A 22,240-nucleotide genomic window follows, 5' to 3' on the forward strand; every position below is an offset into this window, starting at 1 on the left:
CTAATAGTGGCAATGAGGTATTTTTAAAACAATCCCCAAAATGACTACCTACCTGCTGAAGCAGAGTGAGACGCTCATGTTTTTTATAAAAAAGTGCAATGAGAAAGTCGAGTAAAAGAAAAAGAACAGCCTTGAGATTTACAGTGTGAAAACTAACAATCGACAAGCAAAACGCCTTACACTGGAAGTGAACACCACATTAATTAAAATGGAATTGGGCACTGGCTCAGTTGTTTCAGTCATTCCACAAAATGAGTTTGAAAAGCATTATGATACTAAACTGAAGCCGTGCAGACATCCAACCAAGAACTTATCCTAGAGGAAAGGTAACTCCTGTGGGAATGTGATTCGTAACAGTGAAACACATCGACTGACAAGCCACGTTCGGCTTGCAAGTGGTAAAAACAAGAGGGCCAGCACTGTGGGGGCGCGATTGGCTGAGACAACTGCAACTTGATTAGAGATCCAACTCCTATTTGTATGCCACATCCCCTGTCAACTGAAAATGGATTAAGTACTGTATGATGCCATAACTGTCTCCACCATGAATAGTTGCCCAACAGAGGGCAAACAGGATTTGGTGCCAACCTCTGTGCCTCTGGTTGTAAAGTACACTGGACCAAGGGAAGGCCATGCTGCTCAGGAGGAATCGAAAAATTAACAAAAGCAGTGGTCTGACACAATAGTTTTTATAGGAAACTTATCAGAGAAAGCTTCTGATATGTTAATCCAGCAGTAACTTGCGAAATATAGCTTGGGTTTACGCTGGAAGAGGATTCAAGGAGATTCAGGAAAGTTGTAAGCATTCAGCTTTTGTGTGTATAAAGAACCTGAATCTTCTCTGTGAGCATGAAGGTTACTGCATGAACTTCAAGTGGAAGACAAAAAGCTGCTTGTAAAAGTAGATGGAAAGACCAAAGCCCAGCTGGATGAATGGAAGGCCAAAAAGAAAAGGAATCAATGGAGATATGAAAACATAATTCGTCAGATGATGTGGTGGATGAGGAAACCAAGAGGACAGATCAGATCGTAAAGGGAGCAATAGAAGGATTAATAAGAGAATACTCCAGTGAACCAAGTTCACTCTCAAGATCAAGATTTACAAACTTGAAAAAGGGATGAGAAGAAAGGTGTCCAGAGCTGTCGGAACCACTTCCTGCAGTCTCATAGTCAACAGCTACACCACCACGGAGGATGCCCAGAACCTGAGATTGTTTCATAGCTGCAAGTCTCACCTGCCAGAGTGACCTCCTTTGCTAGGAAAGACATTATCCCACAAGAGTAAGAAAGCCACCACAGTGATTAAATCTTTAGACCTGAATGGGACAATTTAAAGTTTACTATGCTGTGGATACCTGCATAGTAGTTGTATTATGTAGTATATTGTGTATACAGTTGAGATGCATTCTGCATTGAGTGAGCTTATACAGTAGCTAAGCAGGGAGGATTGTTGTGTATTTAATATTTCAACAGTAGTAGAGTAATTTTGTACATATATTGTTTGATGAAGCATCTCGTTTGTTTATATAATTCATCATCAGTTATATGTGAAGTGAATTGCATATGTCATGATGCTGTCATGTGATACGTGCATGCCTCGCTTAAAGTAAAACCAAACTTAGATTGTTTTTCTTCCAATTAGTTTTTCTGTTTTACAGCTACAAAACATGCAAGTCCTACTCTTCCCTATGAACTACATAAATGCAACATCTCATGAGAAGATGCAGTTGTTAATTTGACCTGGGCTCCTGATACAGTTGTGTAAATTAACCAGTTTAGTAACTCAACTTACAGTTAAAGAGAATAAGAAATCAGGAAGAGTCCAACCTCAAGTGATTTGTAATAATTTTTACCTTTAATACAATGCCCTTAAAAGCAACACTAACACAAACCCTTAAACTAGGAGCAGCAGAATAAAGAAAAATCTTGTCATTGCTGATTCTCATGCCTTCTGCAGATTTTGACCTTCTACTGTAGCATCATTCAACCTAATAAGCAGCCCTAATATCTAAAAAAGAATCCTACCAAGCTTCTACAGGGAAAGCCGTTTTTACTAGCAGCTGTAATTGAGTAGTATAGGGACAGAGGCTCCATCCTACCTTAATTAGTATGTGACTCAGGCACTTCCCCATCTAATCACACTTACCTTGTTAGGAATGGGAGTGGGAAGCAAGCTCATATGAGGAAAATTCTGGATACATTAACCCCTCAGGTAGACACAAAAGTTAGCTATTTTTCACAAAGTGATATTTTACATAAAAGTTATCTTTGGCTTTGTAAATTAATCCTCGTCCAATAAAGGTCAATGTGCCTTCTTTCTAACTGCTGCTGCACCTGCAACGCAAACCTTCAATTCACAAGGACACCTCAATACCTCTGAGTAACACTTCACTATATGTCTCACTATTTGCTCTTCTCAACTAAAGTGGATACCCTCAATCTTTCTTTATATGCACAAAAGGATTTAATTTGCAATACTGACCAACTTTCCCCCTCCCAGAGTGCAAGCCTTCTTTGGAAAATCATATCAAACAGCCTGATCCATTGAAAAAAAAATCTTACAGGTTCAATTCTAAAATTATGCAAAATATTTAAGGACTACAACATTTCAAATAAAAAAAATTACAATTTTTAAAACCATATACTTCAAATAATGGCACAGATTCAGAAACTGCATCATTTGCATGAAGGTTTCATAATGCAGTAAAAAATGTTCCTGTAATTTCTGATTCTGGAATTGTAAAAGGGTGCTGTTTTATATCATGAAAAGCCTTGTTATATTTAATGAAAGTATTGAGGAATGGCAGAGAAATCCTTGCCCAAGATACGCAAAATGTTCTTGTGCCAAAAAACATGAAGGTTGGGAACTTCCACTGAGTCTCCCAAAGACAAAGAGTGTGTTGTTGCAATACTGACTTGCTTCTCATCAGGCCCAGTAAAGATGTTTGCAATAGGAGCTATTTTCAATTCTGACTTTAATTACTATATGCATAATTAATGAAGATCTAGATGATTTTAGCCAATGACAAACTAGACTTGTTGCAAAAACTTACACTAGATCTGCCTACTAAGAATCTACCCAAAATTTACAAGTCCGCAAAAAAGAAACAGACCCATGCATAGAACATTTTTAAAGAGCATGAAAGTACTTACACAAACCTCAGTCTTACCATTTCTTGCACGAGATTAATTGTAATTTAGTTTATTCAATTACAAAACCAGAAACAAAAAAAGATAGAGTGCTCTACCATACATTACTTCCTGGACTCCTCAATATGTTTTGTTCTCCCGTTTGTAGCCCAGGCTGACTTCTTTACCGTCAAATTATACAGCACAAGTCTCACTCAACCATAAGCCAGTGGAAATTATAAAATACAAAACGGCTGGATATTTTTTTCTCAAGTGCGTACATCTACAAATTAGACTGGCAGTAATGAAAACACTGTTTATGGAGATCGTTAGCACTGCTAACCACAGCAAGGCAGACTCACTGAGAAAAAGGCAAGTACACCATACCACCAATGTTAATTTTAATCCTGAAAATGTCAGTCAATATGAGGCTTTATAAGGCATTGGTCAGATCTCATTTGAAGTTTTTTTTAAAAGAGATACAGTGCAGAACAGGCCCTTCCTGCCCAACTAGCCACACCACCCAGCAACCCAACTACTTAACCCTAGCCTAATGACAGGACAACTTACAATACAATAACCGGTACATCATTGGACTGTGGGAGGAATCCAGAGCACCTGGAGAAGACCGATGCAGTCACGAGAAAGCCAGACAAACTTCTTACATGGTACGCCGGAATCAAACTCTGACGTCCCAAGTTGTAATAGCTTTATGCTGACCGCTACACTAAAGTAGCACCCGTATTGTGAGCAGTTTTGCACCTCTTATCAAAGAAAGGATATGCTGGCATTAGAGGGGTTCCAGGGGTGGTTTACAAGAATGATCCTGGGAAGTAAAGGGTTAACAGAAGGGGAGCATTTGATGGCTCTGCACCTGTACTTGGAGTTTAGAAGAAAGGATCTCATTGAAACCTACTGAATATTGAAAAGCCTATATAGAGTGGACATGGAGAGTATGTTTCCTATAGTGGGGGAATCTATGACCAGGGGGCACAGCCTTAGAATAGAAGAATGTCCCTTCTGGATGAGGAGGAATTTCTTTATTTAGAGGGTGGTGAATGTGTGAAATTCATTGCTCCAGATGGCTATTGGAGGCCAAGTCATTGGTACACTTAAAGCAGAGGTCAACAGGTTCTTGGTTAGTAAGGATGTCAAAGGTTACAGAGAAGGTAGGAGAATGGGCTTGAAAGGGAAAATAAATCAGCCATGATCAAATGACAGCCAGATCTGATGGGCTGAATCGCCTAATTCTGCTCTATGTCTTTTGGTCTGAATCATTATGTAGGGAATATAAATGATCCAGTAGCTCAATACAAACTAATAAAATCATCACAAAACAAGACTTAATATCTCTCAACAACATCAAAAGCATACACTTGAGAGGATACTCAAAAAAAATGGGAGGACTGTATTCAGCAATGATGGAAGGACAAGGAATTAACATCAGACTGCACAAAAGAAATCTCACCTGGAATTCCAGAGTAATACTAAGGAACGCTACAATATAGTCACTAATCCAACTACCTGTAATCCAGTTCCTTCGATAATCCGGCACTAATTTCAAGTTTTCCGTGCAACTATAATTTCAAATTTCCTGAGCCACCGTACCAATCTGCTGCACATTGTTTTGATTGCACTAGATCAGTTTACATGTTGGCACGCTCTTGTAAGCGCAGACAAGCACCTCCTACTTGCTTTCTTGCATTTATTAATATCATTTGCATGAGGTGCAACCACCCAGTACCTGCCCGTCTCACCCACCAGTGGCGGGGGAGCTGACGCGCTCTGAGTCAGTCCCCCTTCTGCCCGCCTGCCGACAATCACGCACTGCCCTCTGGCATCACCTGGCCAGCGCTCCATTCTCTTCTGCCTACAACCTCAGATCAGATGTGGTGACCCGCTGAATTTGAGCATATTACTAAGCGGAGGAAAAGAAACTAATGAGGATTCCCTCAGCAACTGCGAGTGATGAGGGAAGAGCCCAGTGCCGAATCCCCGACTGCTTCGTGGTCACGTGAAATGTGTCGTATAGAAGACCTCCTTTCTCAGACCTCTGCTTCTGCTCACCCAGATGTGCTGCCATCAACATAAACAGTTTTTGAAGAAACTGTTGTGCCACTTTCAGCACCAGTTCCTGATGCTTCACTCATTTTTCAAGATGAAGATTTAGATGATCCTGACAACCCCACACTTGAAAACGTGTAACCTTGCCTGAAGGTATATTAGAAGCAGAATGCTCAACTGTTCTGTACAAGTTAATTCCTGTAAATTTACTTGTACCCTTTATTTTATCTGTGCCTATTACTTTACTTTTTAAAATTACTTTATTAAAATTTCACTTGCTACTCATTTAATATTTCTGTTTCATTATCTAATTTGTACTGATTTACATGATATTTTAAAGTTACGATGAGGCAGTTAGCTATTGCTTAATGTGATCTTTCTGTAATTCGGCATTTTCACTAACCCGACACTCCATAGGTCCCAATGGTGCCGGATTAGTGAAGGTCGACCTGTAGCAAAGATCCTAACTTACAAATAAGACCATCTGCTCCCAGGTGGATGCGACATACGGTATCATTTTTAATGGGGACTTTTTCAAATTCCTCAGGAAATATTTCTCTCTCCACTCAATATTAAACATCAACTATCACACTACTGCTTTTGAGAGCTTGCTGTGTGCAAGTTGGCTGGCACATTACCTACTGTTCAGTAAATAAACTTCGAAAGGCTTTCAACAATATTAAATCTTTTAGGGATATCCCAAATGAATATATAAACACAATTGTGTAATACTGAGATAAACCGTAAAGCACATGCAGTGGCAAACCAATCGCCGCCTGCCTGCGACCGTACGGACTTGTTATACTTGCGTGACACACGCACAGCTCCAATGATTGCGCCAAAAGTTGAACCCTTTGCTTGGTCCTTTATTAACAATTAGCAAACATACAATCTTGAACTGATATTACGTGGTTAGCAAGGATAGGACCTCTGCAGGTCCCAAACTGCCATAAAGCAAGAATACGCAACTTATTACCTTCACTCTTACTACGCCCCCCTCCCCCACTAATGTGATTAGTTGCCATAATAAGCACATAATACAGAACAGATGAACAGATGCATGGCTCCTGGAGGACAGATATACCTCCTTGTTCTTGGAACACTGTTCCTTAAGGAAAACTCTTTTGGTCAGAAGTATAAACAGTAAACCTCTGGTTTAGTTTCAGAGCTTAAGAATTTCAATCCAATAAACCCCAAAATACATAACAATATTAAAACACTGACACACCAGTTTCTGAAAATCCAGAGCAAAATATACAAAATGCTGGAGTAACTCTGCAGTTCAGGCAGATTCTAATGAGAGGAATAAACAAAAGATCCTGAATTGTAAACATGGTCTTATGGGAGAATCTTGAAATCGGAGTCTCTGAAGGGCTTGGACATTAAAACCAATGGATTGAAATTTTCTCTAATTGTGGGTCTTTAGAACTTTATTCCTCAACAAATCAGAGGAAGCAGAATCTTTACAGGGGATGTAAATGTTTACTGAGAGTAGGCCAGAATGTAAAACTAAGGCAGCAATCAAATAAGCCATGATCTTCCTTTGGGCAAGGGGCTCCAGTGGTCTAACCCTACTCCTAATGTGAGGCTCTAAATTCAAATATCAAGGTATGTATACTATATACAACCATGAGATTTGTCTTCTTACAGGCAGCCATAGAACAAAGAAACCCAATAGAACCCGTGGAAAACGTTCATTGTCAAACATCCAATGTGCAGGAAAAATAACAAATTGTGTACACAATAAAAGTAAGCAAACAATATTCAAATCTGAAGTTCACAAAATTGAGTTGACAGCCATGAAGCCAGAAATAGCCAATTCAAGAGGCCATTAGTTGGAGACCACAGCCTCAGTTCAGTGCAGAGTTGACGAAACCTTGCAGAGCAGTAAGCTGTACACTGGCCTTTCCCTCACCTCTGGCCCAGACACCCTGATCTTTCCAATCGGCCCAGCACTTAACTCAGCCAAACAGCCCGTCGTTCCCCACTCTTTGACCTGGGCCATGCCACTGGAGTGTGATCTTGTGCCTCAGACCCATTGCCTCAATTCAGCCCATACTCGACATTTCCAATCTGGCCCAGTGCTCAGATCAATCAAGTATTGGCTTGCCCCTTGCTCTCAGCCCGGTTCCACCACCTCTGTTCTGACGTTGCTCAGCAACCAACTGATTTAATGCCAGCCTTATCACAGGACAAGTTACAATGACCAATTGACCTCCTAACCGGTACATCTTCGGACTATGCGAGGAAACCAGAGCACGAAATCATGCATGCACAGGGAAGAATGTACAAACTCCTTTTAGACTGGATCAGAATTTAACTCTGACACCCTGCGCTACTGTGGCTGTAACAGCATCATGCTGAATGCTATACTACTGTGGTACCCCTACACCACATTTTTTAAAAAATAAACTTTATTCATAATAAAAAAATATACTTACAAGAATAAACTGTGCAAAAAATTTTCATTCTTTACATTCAAAGTCAATATTTTCAGTACACTTGCATTACATTCCTACAGATCAATCAATAGTACTGCTGCCATTCATGTGGCTCCCTGGGGTGCTATACTACTACAATAATTGAGGGGCTTCCTCCCCCAATCCAGCCCCTTGCCCAGCAGTAGCAGAAGAACCCGACACTGTGGTCCTTCCCCACAGAACCTTTGCACTGCACCAAGCTTCAGTGTGTCCCTCAGTACGTACTCCCGCAAACTGGAATGTGTCAGTCGGCAGTGTACTGTATCTCCATGGACTCAATGTGCTGGCAGACTAACCACTTCGAACAGACCATCTTTCACCAAGCTGATGCTCTGCCAGCAGCCCTCGATATTCATCTGTGTGTCTCCCCCTGGGAACAACCCGTAGGTCACAGAATCTTCTGTCACACAACTACTTGGGATGAACCACGACCCAGGCCCTTCAATCTTTCTCCACACCCCCTTTGCAAACCTACAGACTACAAAGTGGTGGGTAAATGCCTCTTCTCCAGTACAGTCACTGCGGGAGTGATGGTCTGTAAGGATCGGACATGTATCCCAGAACTGTGAGAGAATGTCTGAGAGGATCACAGGGATCTCCCTACCATCCGTTAGGGACATTTATCAGGTGTGCTGCACGTTTTAGTATCATTAAGGATCCACCCACTCAACCAGCACCCTCTTTGACTTTCTACCATCAGGAAGGAGACTCCGAGGCATAAAAACAAGAACGGTCAGGGTAGGAAACAGTTTCTTCCCTCAGGCCATTAGGCTTCTGAATTCCCGGCTGCACTGCATTCAAAGTATCACTGGTTAATCTGTTCGGCACCTTACAATATTTAATTTTTGCACTTTAGTTTGTTATTTGTTTCATCTGTAGATTTTATCCCTCCTGTCACAAATGATTGTGTGGTATGCATGGTACCTATACTATGGTGCTTTACACCCTGGTCTAGAGAAACATTGTCTCATTTGACGGTATACATGCACACAGTTAAATGACCATAAACTTGACTTGATTTGACTTAGTAAAAAATAACACCACTGCATATCAAAGATCCTAAGGTCCTGCCTTTTACTGTAGTTTCCTCTTGCTTTTGGCCCCACAAAATGCATCACCCTCACAGTTTTCCTGAGTAAACTTCATCAATCTTTTCACTGCCCAAATTTCCAAACAGATCAACAACATGCTGTATTCTTTCACAGCCTTTGTCACCGTTCATCTGCAAACCTAGCACTGCTAGTCAGTCATCCCAAAGCCAAAGTCTGCAAGTCCTACATTCCACAACTCTCCACCAACACGCACTGCGCTAGCGTTGCCATGAGGAAGCACCTGCATTAGTGTGATCACAGAACGGGGCTTGGTGTGTTAAATGTTTTTTCCCTTCTTCCTGGCTGGCCACAGCTCTCTGGATGCACACTGGTGTTAATTCAGCAAAAATATACAAGCTGTTGACATTTGCTGGATTAATGCAGGCAATGATGTTTCTGCAGCTGTCCTTCGACACCAGGTCAAGTTTTATTTCATAGACAGTGCGCTCTCATTCTTGGCATTGAAGGAATTGAGGGCAAGCATAGTGGCGCCCCTGTGTTGCATCTGCAGGCTACTAAATATTGTTGTTTCAGACACACACTTTACTTATTATTCTTTTCATTCTGGCCTTGAGAGTGCGTGCAGTTCAGTATCACTGAGGTAAAATGGGTGTGAATGTTGAGCAGAATAGGCACAGCATTCAGCTTTCTACCCATCATGACAAATGTAATGGTAAGAAAAGGCTGATCTGTGATTTTTTTTGGGGGGAGCAGAATGGGGCGATGGTTTAGCCTGACTAATGGAGTGGTTACTGTATGCACTCCATCTGGCCAAATATCTGGCTTGTACTGCAAATACTTACACTGCCTTGATAAAGCTGTAAATGTCTGGATGGATTGAATGGTTGGTTGTTTATAAATCGAAACAAACAGGAGGTGCCAATATACCTCCTTGGGGCCATTCACCTGCCCAGTGGACCTTTCAAGGATTCACAATCAAACAAATTGGATGATTTAAGCTTCTGTTCTTATTTATTCATACAGCGCAGAGTAAGTCCTTTGAGCCATGCCACCCCAGTGACCCTGATTTAACCCTAACCTAATCAGGGAACAATTTACAATGACCAATGTCTTTGGACTGTAGGAGGAAACCAGAGCACCCACACATTCCATGGGGAAGATGCTACAGTGGCATCTAATTGGAACATAATCCTAACTTTCTCAAAATTAAAAATATTTATCAAATTTATTTAAACATTAATTTCTTACAACTATCCTCTGAAATGGGTGAGGGAAGAGGAGGGAAGAAATCATTGTATCCTGCATATCACATATACTGTAGCTCAATTGTTGTCGATCTATATTGGTTTGGCATGAAAACATCAGTTTTTCCAGATGTCAACACTTGATATTACAACCTTTTTACAAGAAAGCCTCCTAAGACAGCTGAATGAAGAACTGTCAAACAATATTTAATGAGTCACTTAACATGACACGGGGGCATGTGGACAGAACATAAAGCAAAACAGTCAACCTTCTTTAAAAAAAGAGTTAAGAGGCCAAGAGGTTAAAGTACTGGATTTCAGAATTTAGTTTTTTTTTTAAAATGAACAAGCAATTAAAACACAATTTGATTATTTCTTTCTGCATTCTCAGAAGAGCTTTGTGGCCAAAGTAACTTGACAGCTAATAACAATGGAAACTACTGGCCAGATGGACAGAGCAGGCTATTTCAGACTGCCCTGTGGTAATAGCCAGGTAAATCTTTTTCATTACTTGTGAATAAAAGTATTGACAAGGACATGTTGAACAAATCCATCATGCACAAAATGGCATTTTGGACAACGTAACATTCTCTCGCTAATTCACTGGGCCAAGCCAAATTTTTTTATTCTCAAATATCTTAACAAGTCCAGGGCCTTATGAACCATTGAGCACAACAACATGAAACATTGCCACAGAAAAGCAGCATTCATCAAAGATTCTTGCCATTTAGGCCATGTTCTTTCCTCGCACCAGCCATCAGGTAGAAGGTACAAGTGCCCCAGGACTCTCACCACCAGGTTCAAGAATAGTTACTACCTAGAATCTTGAACAGGCTTCAGACTCTCTCCCTGTCGCTGCAGAAGGAACGATATCTGTCTCTCCCTTTTTTGTAAGGGAGAGAGCATGTGGGATGTCGAAAATGTTGGAGTGAACAGTTAGTTTTTGATGTACTGTAGACCATGGTCTCTCTTTGGGGTTTTGCTGTTGCTGGCATGGTGAGTTGTGGGAATGCTGATGTTTTATGCTAAGATAAATGGGGGTAGGGAGGGTTGATGCTGCTTGCTGCTACTTGTGCATGGGAGGGGGACAAGGGGCTTTGGGGTTCCTGTACCTTTTTTCTGTCATTCATTCTTTGGGGTTATTTCATGGATGTCTGCTGAGAGTAAGAATTTCAGGTTATATCTTAAATTTATCATTGAGCGCATACTCACCAAACGCATCTCAGTGTGGTATGGCAATTGTCCCATATCGGACTGCAAACCACTCCAGCAGGTGGTGAAAACTGCCCAGCGGATTATTGGCACCCAATTGCCCACCATTGAGAACATCTACCATAAGCGCTGCCTGGGCAGGGCGAAAAGCATTATCAAGGATGCATCTCACCCTAACCATGGACTTTTTACTCTCCTCCCATCCGGTAGGTGCTACAGGGGCCTCCGCTCCCGCACCACCAGGCACAGGAAGAGCTTTTTCTGAGGCTGTGACCCTGCTGAACCTCACATCACAGCGCTAAGCAGTATTGCACCCATATTGGACTGTCTCAGTACTTTTATATTTGTATGCCTGTAGCACTTACTTTTTATTCGCAGTTATTTTGTAAATAACACTATTCTTTTGCACTTCTGGTTAGATGCTAATTGCATTCCATTAGCTTTGTATCTGTACTGTCTTTGTATCTGGCACAATGACAATAAAGTTGAATCTTTAATATTAAGTAGAACCATTGAACTACACTCGTTCTATTTCTGGAATTCCCATAACTAAAGGTCTCACTTTAAGGACTCGTTATTATTTCATGTTCTTTCATTTCAAACTTGTTATTTACTGCCATTTATTTTTACATTTTCACAGTTTGTTCATTGATCCTGTTTAGAGTTACCGTTCTATATTTTTGCTAACTACACCCGCAGAAAAAGAACCTATGTGGTGACATTTATGTACTCTGATAATAAATCTTGCTTTTGCTTTGAACTTTAAAAAAAAAAATTCACAGTCAACGTTGCTACCAACTGAATCATCATCACTTGCCCTGCATTTGTGGGGTGACTCGCAGATGACCTCAAGATTATGCCGAACAGAAATAGCATCAGACATTCGGAGAGCCATGGACAGCCAAGGTCATTTAAAAGGTCAAGTCTGAAGGGAGCAAGGGATAGATGAGGAAGTCAGTAGTTGGGCTAAGCCCTCTGAGTCAGGAGATCCTGGAGATGGAAGCAGATGGCCAAATTCCATCACTATTTACCTCTGCCGCTGCTCAAGTCATTTTTAACTCAAAGTTTCAAAGCTGCTTCATTCCCACTGGATTCTAAAGGGAAACAACCTACAGATCAAAGGTCTAGATCTTACGGATACTGACATGTTCAACAATATGCAATCTATAATCATGGACAAACTGGTTTCATGAAGGTAACTCTAAAGTGTTGTGCAATCCATACAGAGCTCCACCACTTGAATCAGAAGTGCAACAGGCCAATGCACCTTTAATCCTACAACCACGAAATATTCTGCTTGCATGTGCTTTTGCAGTCTGACAACATGGCAGTATCCTACAACACCACAATCAGGTAGCATCTTTATTAGCCAGCCAAAGTAACAATACCCATTTCTGGAACCAATGTAGGTGCCTGAAGTATTATTCTTCTGGTTCATCTTTCTAGATTTAATCAAAGACAAGTAGCACAAAGACAAGCCCGTGACTAACCATTTCTTTTGAATGTCACTGAGAGCTTAAATATTAAGGCTACTTTAAGATCTGAGCTGCCTTTCAGAGCATAAATCAATGCATCATATTGATAAGCCTTGGGTGTTTTTACCTAATGTAATAAACTGCACTCAATGTCATTGCACAACCCAAGTTTAACCAAGTTGCATTAGGCTCCTTGTAGAACTGCGGACTTAAATAAGCAACTGATCGGTACACTGTTTCTCAGCTACTGATTGTGTTGGGAGTTCTGATCAGATTGAAGTTGTTCTCCGGGAATGATTCTTGAGGCCATATGGCTTTTCACACATTTTAACCTCACACTTGCATCAGCAAAGAGCATTCATGATAGCTGTCTGAACTCAGTATGTTATTATTACTCCTTAGATTTTGCCACCTGATAGAACTTTGCAGAACATTTAGATGTGCACAATATATTAAAATATTTCTTTTTACAAGTAAAGCATGATTTGCTCTGGCATGTATAAGTGTTGCAAAACTCAGAGGAGAAGGAACTTTAGGGCCTTAACATTCCAGAACTGGTTTTTAATAAAACTTTGGCTTGGACTTCCACACACATCACTAATCAGCAACTCTATTGAAAAGTGTTCATACAAAATGTTGGGTACAAGAGGAATCATGCTTTGCTTTGAGACCTCCTGTGGTTTAGCAGCTGGTCAACTCAACTCACCAAGATTTAAAAGAAATACATCCTTAAAAGTCATTCCAATGCGCACATCACAACTTCTTACTGAAACAGGCAGAATTTTAGTCACATCTCTGCAATTACTCCCAAAACTGTACATCCTCCTCCGTTTCTAATGTATATTTTATGACTGGAAAATTAAATAGTTGAGTGTCTCAATCATATACTGTGAGAAGGTATCACTTGAAATCACATGACGATGGAATTAGATAACCTTTTGCACAAATACATAAATATGTCACAAACACAAGAGATTCTGCTGGGGTGAAAATCTTGAACAACACCCACAAAATGCTGGAGGAACTCAGCAGATCAGGCACCATCTACAGGGGACAATAAACAGTCAATGTTTCAGTCAGAAGTGCCCCTCCGATTTCTTCCAGCAGTTTGTGAACTGTTCTTAAATACTTCATTTTTGTACTTTATGCCATTTTCAGTAAAACCTACAAAATTGTGTATCTTTACAGCTGAACCTGAACTTGAACCTACACCTGAACTTGTAGGAAACTTCATTTGTTTCCCCTACCCACATCCATTTGCACCTTTTCATTGCCTATGACTGACTAGGCTCATCACTGTTGTTGCTTCTACTAGTGTAAAGGCAAGTTCTGTTCTCAACTGAACCAAGTCAGGAATGCCCATGCTAAATTACAAATGGACATTTTTGATGCCTATATGGGTAGGAGCTAGGAGCACTGGGAAGACATCACTAACCAATACAGCAGTGGTAAACTCTGCAAAAATAGCCTGTGTAGCTGTAAGCTTTGTGCCTCATGAACTGTTTCTTTCGAGCACCAATTTTCATGGCTGCAGCCTCAGGAAAGTCACATGGAAATAACATCACCTTGACCCAAAACCCCAATTGCCCCAAACACGTGTACTATACAACAATTGCTGCAGTGCCCATACTCTTTTCAACAGCAAACTCCAGTTACATCTAAAAAGGTTCCTCATGCAAAAGTGTAAATGGAAAATCAAAAACAAGAATCAAATTGCACAAGTGTAGGAGCCCACATGAAAACAACTAACGTGAAGTGTCCAATTCTTGACAGCTACTACAAAATTTCAAGAAAAAGACACTGACCACTGCTAAGGACATATCTGAAGCAACAAACTGAAAACGCCGTTGGTTTGTAACTTCCAAACATCTGCTCCTTTCAGACAGAGGAAAAGTAAACACACAATCATGTCACAAACAAACCCAGAGCACCACAGCCTGGTATGGAAACACCAATGCCCAAGAATAGAAAAGCTTACAAAGCTAATCACAGAAAAATCCTCCCCATCATTGAAAACATCTACAAGAAGAGCTGCCACAAGAAAGCAGCATCCAGCACCACAGGCACCCACCATCCAAGACATGCTCTTTTCTTGCTGCTGCCATCAGGAAAGAGGTACAGGAGCCTTAAGTCCCACATTCCCTAGGTTCAAGAACAGTTATTACCCTTCAACTATCAGGCTCCTGAAACAGTGTGGATAACTTCACTCACTTTAACACTGAACTACTTCTGCAACCAATGGCCTTGCTTCCAAGGACTCTACAACTCATGTTTTCGGTGTTATTTATTTGTTTATCCATTCACACTGGTTGCTTTCCTGTCTTTCTGTGTAGTTTTTCATTTGATTCTATTGTATTTTTGTTCTGTGCATGATTGCAAGATAATGTCTCTCAGGATAGCATCTGGTGATCTATACATAATTTGATAATAAATTTACTTCGAACTTTGAGCTTAAATTCAAAGAGATTAGTGGTTTCATGGGCCACAATCTTAGAGAATACACTCAAAAATAGACAAGGGAAACCTATGCAAAATAGATTTAAATCGGCACTGAAAGGGGAAGCCTTTCCTAGGCCCATGAAGCAATCAAGAGAACGCTAGGTTCAACTTGGAAAAGGACAGCAATTTCAAAACTAAAAGTAATTCTTGAGCAATGGAGCGGGTGACATGCAACACACTACCTCCAACAAGACAAGGATGGGGGAGGGTGAATAGAAGGGATCACATATAAACTCCAATTCTCAAAGTTGTCAACAATCTATCAAAAACATCTACCTGCTAACCTTCTCGGTCAAACGGAGTACTAATTATTTGGAGTCATGAGGGTCCAAAAAAAAGTGAAGCAGTTAGCAAACAACATCTGTCCATTTTGTTATGAAGTTACATATGCAAGGATAACAAAAATGCAAAAATAATTACCAATCCAATAAAGTTCAAAGCAGATTTATTATCAAAGTACACATATGTCACCATATACAACTCTGAGATTAATTTTCCTGAAGGCATTTACAGGAAAATATGAAATACAGGAGAATTTATGAAAACTCTTTACATAACGAAGACTGACAAAGAACCAATGTGCAAGTAGACAAATCACACAAATAATACATTTTTAAATATATAAATAATGCTGAGAACATAAGTTTGTAGAGTCTTTGAAAGTGAGTCAATAGGTTATGGATTTGGTTCAGATTTGAGGTGATTGAAGTTATCCATGCAGGTTCAGAAGCTTGATGGTTGAAGGGTAATAACTGTTCCTGAACCTGATGGTACGAGATCCAAGGGTCCTGTATCTCCTACCCAATGGTAGTAGCAAGAAGAGAGCATTTTCTGAATGATGCGGGTGCTTTCTTGTGGCAGCAATCTTTGTAAATGTGCTCAGTGATGGGGAGGATCTTGCCTGTGAGAGACAGGTATGTCCAACACATTTTGTAGACTTTTTGAAAGAGGACATGACAGACTGCAACAACCACTGAGGAACCTCTCTGCCCAGGGTGTTCTTGCAAAATTACCTAATGCAAGATCCAATAAGGATTCAGAACTAGACAGCCTAAAGCTGGCATTCCTCAGCACAGTATTTGTTGCAGAACTTAACGAAGGTACCTCTCTTCACATCACTTGGCTTGCCAAAAATCTTTGGCACACTACACCAGTTAAGACATCTGAAGGATACCATTGAAAATTGGCCATCCACAATAAAAGCTCTTTTCAGAAGAAAGAGGACAACAATGAGAACGAGAATGAGACAGAGTCTGCATTGAAAGCCTGCCAGCTATTACATTCTTCTCAAGTTTACTTTGAAATGACCAATCTACTGTATTGATTGAATTGAGGACAGATGGCAGTTTGTTCAGTTTCAGCCAAATTCAGAGGAAAATAGTCATCACCCTGTTCACTAATTAGAATCAGCTCTTTGCAGATGCTGGCGCATTCATCTGCAACTTACCTGCTCAATTATGTATCATGATCTCTGATGCACACACTTCAGAATGGCAATCCAAATCAGGTTGGCAGCTGGTACGTCAGAGCAAAATCTATACCAACAACGAAACTCTGAACAACAGGAATTAATTGTGTTATCTCAGCTCTACCCTTGACAGCTCGCTTACCAGCTCATTGCAAAGATCCATGAAGTCACTATCATCTTTGGCACAAGTATGTATCGTGTGAAACAAGCTGCTAATTGCAAAGACAAAAAGGTATCTATCAGGCTTGCCTTCTCATTACCATGCTTTACAGCTGTGAAATATTGTGAAGCTGAAAGTTAACAAGTCCTGTTCCACTTTCTCAGGAATCCGGGAGCCCAGCAGTTGTCGACCATAAGACATAGAAGAATTAGGCCATTCAGCCCATTGTGTCTGCTCCACCATTCAATCGTGGCTGATTTATTTTCTCTCTCAACCCTATTCTCCTGTCTTCTCCACGTAACCTCCTCTTCAAATATACCCAATCTCTTGACCTCCATCACCCGTAGCAATGAATTCCACAGACACACCTTCCCCACGTTGCTCAACCTTTCCTCTTAAGACATGCTCTCTAATCCAGGCAACATCCTGTTTGATCTCTTCTGCACCCTCTCTAAATCTTTCACATCTTCCTATAATGAGATGAGCAGAACTAAATACAATATTCCAAGTGTAGACTAACCAGGGTTTTTTTTTAAGATCTGTATTCATCCACTTGCCTATCTAATTTCGAGTACTGACTATACATATTTTATTTATTTATTTATTTAGAGATACCAGTCTGAACAGAACCTTCCAGGCCGATGAGCCACACCACCCAGATAACCTGCTATTTAACCCTAGAATAATCACAGACCAATTAGCCTACTATCCGACTCTTCGGACTGTGGGAGGAAACCGGAGCACCCGGAGGAAACCCATGCAGGAACGGGAAGAATGTACAAACCCCAGACAGACCTTAGCGAGAATTGAACCCAGGTCACTGGTGCTGTAAAGCATTACGCCACCTTGCCACCCAATCAAACGATACAACCTTCTTCCAGACCGCAGTGCACCCACAAATTATATCACAACACATTACTACAAATAAGTTAATAAAATAGATGCAGGTAAACAGATCGCTGTCCTAATGAAGCGACCTCGATTGTGGCAGGGTATTCATTAGTCTCACAGCATGAGGGAAGAAGCTGGTACCCAGCCTGGCAGTCATAGTTCTGATGCTCCTGTACCTCCTTCCTGATAGTGGTGGGTCAAACACTGGTGGGTGGGTGGTAGGGATTCTCAACAATGCTTCATACACAATGGTCCCAGTAAATGTCACAAATGGGGGGAAGAGGGAGACCCTCTAGGTTTGTAAGTGCCCCTAATGTACCTGCCTCCAACGCCACCCCTGGCATTTGTTTGATCGAACGTTCTTACTTATTCATTTCCTCAAGAACTATTAAACTATTTTAAGCAAAACTTGCTATTAACAAATCCATGCCCTCTGAAATAACCCACACATTTTTGAATAATCATCAAATTTCATCTGTTTCCTTCATTCTTTCCAATATGTAAAGCAAATGACAAAGGGAAGCCTCAACTTGCATCATCACAGGAACTGTTATTGCTTTAAAGAAATAGGAACACTGATATCAGAAACATTTCTGCAACATTATCTTTAAAAATTCTGTACAAATGCAAAACAATAACATAACATGCTGGATTTAACACAATGTAAATACTTCATTATCATTGATCAGTTCTCCTGGACAAAATAAAACTGGCTGGGCAAGACCAAGTAGTGAGAAAACTTGGAACCTTGTGGATTCTTAACTCTTCATACAATGTTAAAGCTCCAGCAATCTATGACGTATTTATTTCTTAACTCATCCTGTTTCAATTATGATAGTATGGAATGGAATTATTTAACAGCATGTTCTTATTAATGAAGATTCCAATTTTCTCAAGATCTGCTGGTCACAACAACCTGGAGCCAATTAACGGGAACATAGATATCAATATCAGATTTAGTCCCATCTCAAGCTCCATGTTAACCACCTACGTAGCCTCCGAAAACAAAGAACGAACCCTAGTGCTGTGGAGTCACACAAGCAACATAATTAATGAAGCAAATATTTTGCTCAGAAAATAAATGTCTGGTCATTTTCGGAGAGACTTGCTTAAAATTTCTCACACCTCCTTCAGATAATCAAGCTTCAACTGACAATTGTTTACTTAAAACACAAATAATCATTCTTTACATTGGTTTTCCAAGAAGTAACCCCTTCTTTGCAAGATACTGTCACTCATTCAAAATTTCCAGCAGTTGTCATTTCATATGCCACTAAATAGTTACATACCTAACATTAGCAAAAATGTCCTCATCATCTCACATTTAGCAAATGTCCAGTTCTGTTTTTAAAATTATTTAACTGAAACCCATTTCCCATGCCTTTTAATCCATGCATTTATTCCAAAGTCCAATTTTCCTTCTAATTCTGCTGTAAACTTGCATTCTGTAATACACCAATCACCAACCTTCATTTTAAAAATCCAAATCTACTGTAGGAGCCATGCATCTGTTCTTGATCTGCATTGTATTCTGTGTTGTGTGTTTATTATAGTAACTAGTCACATGAGTGGGGGCATGGTAAAAGCAAAGGGAATAAGTTATGTATTTGTGCTCTGTTCCGGTGGTATGCAGCTGGGGGCCGACAGATGTCATATCGTTTGTTGACTGCTCAATTACACTCAGTTTCATCACTTCAAGATTGTATGTTTGCTAATAAAGTATAAAATACATATCTTTGACTTTGCAACAACCATTATTGGAGCCAGGGGCACACACAAATATAATAAATCCGTAGGGGTTGCCACAACAGCAGCAACTGGGTTGTTTAGAATTGGCCAATACAGAAATGCTTAGTAACTTTATGCATTCAAATTAATGCACTAGCTGCAACTTATCTACCAACACGAGCGCAAATTTCATCCAGTTACCCCATGTTACTTATTACAAAGGTCAAAGCGAAATCAGAAGCATCTGCCATCAGAATCATCTTAAAGTCTTCTGCCACCTGTTATGCTACTTATGCATTCGTTGGGCAGGGAAGGTAAAACTTAAACTCAACATAGTTCAAACTAAAGCATTCAAAATCAAAACACAGCTCTTTAAAAAGCTGCTTTCACATTCACTGTCTTCACTACCAATTGTGTAATATTCCAAAACCAGCATGAGCATGTTGCATTCCTTCAAGAGTTTTTAAAAAAAGTAAAATTAAATAGCCAATAAAACACAACTCAAGAACCCAAAGATGAGAAGAATCTATCTGGTCTTTCAAGACTGCTCTAACATTCATCAAGGGCAAGGCAAATCTTCTTTCTCAGCTCCCTTTCAATCAATCAACCCTGTTTAGAATTAAGGAAATGGCTGACTTTCTGAGGTGGCTTTCTGAGATAGAGAATTTCAACAATTCAGTATCCTTTGATTGAAAAATACTCTTCCCTCATTTTAGCCCTAAAATGGCCTACATCTTATTCTGGGATTGTAGCCCTTGATTTTAGACTCCTATCCAGTAAACATCCTACCCTGACAAATTCTGCATCCATTCTGCACCCAAAAAGAAGTCCAAAAAGTGAAATGTCATTGGATCTATTGGATGAAACATCGGGATCTCACGCTAGTAAGCCCTCATAATAGAAGTCCTTTCCCCACAACTCCAGTAAATTATTCTACACACCAGGAACTAGAATCTAGATCTTCATGAAGTGAAACTTAGTCTTCTCATGGCAGTAGAACAACCCCAAAGTTTAAATCTCAATCTTAAATCTTCCTGGGTTCAGAATTATTCACACCAAGTTTCCTACAGCAATGATTTTGGACTGCCAACCATCCATTTAAAATGTACCCTACCGCAGAACCATGCTGCAGAATCAGAAAGGGGGTGAAAACGTCTGGAGATAAAAGCAATCACAAAACGCAAAATAAGCGCTTGAATGGGGAGTCACTTAGAATTCTGCCAGTTCAACTAAAACATATATAGCTTAATTTGCCCTGCAAGATAAAACAACAGACTTCCTGGGACCGTGCAACGTCTCTTTGCAACCGCAGAAAACCTAATACGCCCTTCAAGTTAACCCGTTTAGTAAAATTATTTTTCAAGAAACTCACCTCGCAGGCTACAAAGAACAGGAAGAGATGCATGTCATCAAATCTGATTATGGGAAAAACCACCCACGGCCCCAGGAGCCGAAAAGACAGGAGTTTGCCACGTTTCTTTGTATGTATATAAAACAAACACAATGTCTAAAAGGGGGAAAACTTGGAACGGAATGTGCCTCTCTCTTTGCACTTCTTTCCCTCAGCAGGAACCAATCGGACCCACTCGAGGCATTTTCCGGGTGTGACGATTTGAGAAGTTGAGGCTGAGCAAGAGATTTGATTACAGCGAAGTAACGGGTGCGGTGAGCGCCTGCTTCGACTTCCCCTTCCCTAACAGCAACAAGCGGCGACCTGGAGCGCCCCAAGCCCCGTCGAAAGAAGCCCATCCAGCCTCCAGGACTCGGCACATCCCACACCCAGTACTTCCTACCGTCTCTCATGAACCGCAGGCAAGTCGCGTTCCAATTCCACCCCCACCCCCCCAAATATCTCTCCTCTGCTCACTGTTCTTACTTTAACCCTCCACGGAACCCTACTGCATTGACTGACTTGACTCACCTTTCCCCCCAAGGCCGCTGGAAGTTTCTCCACTAGTTTTCTTCACTCCCGGCTGCTCCAGTCCTCAATCGCAGCGCATGTTGCTGCCCACGAGCTGAACGGCAGAAAAGAAGCCCAGCTCTCTTACACAGACCAGACTCCGCCCTTCGCGCGTCCGGTCCACGCTCCAACTTGACGTAAAGCACTAGGCGGATCTGGGGCAAGGCGTTGCGCTGCTGGCGACTTCATCTCTCGCCGCTTTGTGAATGAAAAAAAGACGCTTCAACATACACCGCTCATAAACCTTACTGATTCCGCTCGGTCTCAAGTGCAGAGATGATTCCGCGCTGTTGCTTTTAAGTCTTGAGGTACACACCTTTCAAATTGTTTGCTGGACCACAGATATTCAGCTGCAGTTACATTTCCATTCTACTGCGAATGAGAAGTAAACACTTCAATTCTATTTCTAATCGAATAGAAATATTTCATTTTCTATTGATAGAATTATCGGCATTCTCTCACCACATTCATCTTTCATGTTGCCATTCGATTGACAACATTAAGTAAATTGCACGATGATAAAAATTGATAAAAATATATGGTTCAAAATTAACCATTGTTTAATTTTGGACTAAAAATGGCATTTACAACAAATATAATATATTCTTGAATAAATACAATGCACTTAATAAGAATAAATAAGACGACAGTAACTCGAAAACCACAGTTAATCAGATTGGTGTAAGCAACCATCACTTTCTAAGACCTCCTCGGCCATGCACCGTCCCATCTATTTGTATTGATGTATGAGAGAGGAGTTTGTCAATACTTTCTAGTTTACATTAAAGTAACTTAAGAGCTGATGCATAGTGGGTAACCTTAACCTCAGCACATTGAATAGGGTGGGGGTGAGTTTAAAAAAATGGGGGGAAAAACAG

General features: G+C 40.6%; 1 protein-coding gene across 3 annotated transcripts in view; it reads right to left on the minus strand.

Annotated features, from left to right (window-relative positions):
* Nucleotides 1-21,482, minus strand: part of LOC132404927 (talin-1) — a 230,382-nt gene extending 208,900 nt beyond the window's left edge. For 2 of the 3 annotated variants that reach the window (XM_059989539.1, XM_059989537.1), the window contains exon 1: nt 21,324-21,482. The gene's annotated coding sequence lies outside the window, so the exon portion shown is untranslated. Of the gene's footprint in view, nt 1-20,774; nt 20,795-21,323 lie in introns of those variants that run through there. The other variant, XM_059989538.1, reaches the window with a different exon arrangement.
* Between the last annotated feature and the right edge of the window lie 758 nt (nt 21,483-22,240).

This window comes from Hypanus sabinus, chromosome 14 (genome assembly GCF_030144855.1).
Source record: "Hypanus sabinus isolate sHypSab1 chromosome 14, sHypSab1.hap1, whole genome shotgun sequence".
Taxonomy (NCBI): domain Eukaryota; kingdom Metazoa; phylum Chordata; class Chondrichthyes; order Myliobatiformes; family Dasyatidae; genus Hypanus; species Hypanus sabinus.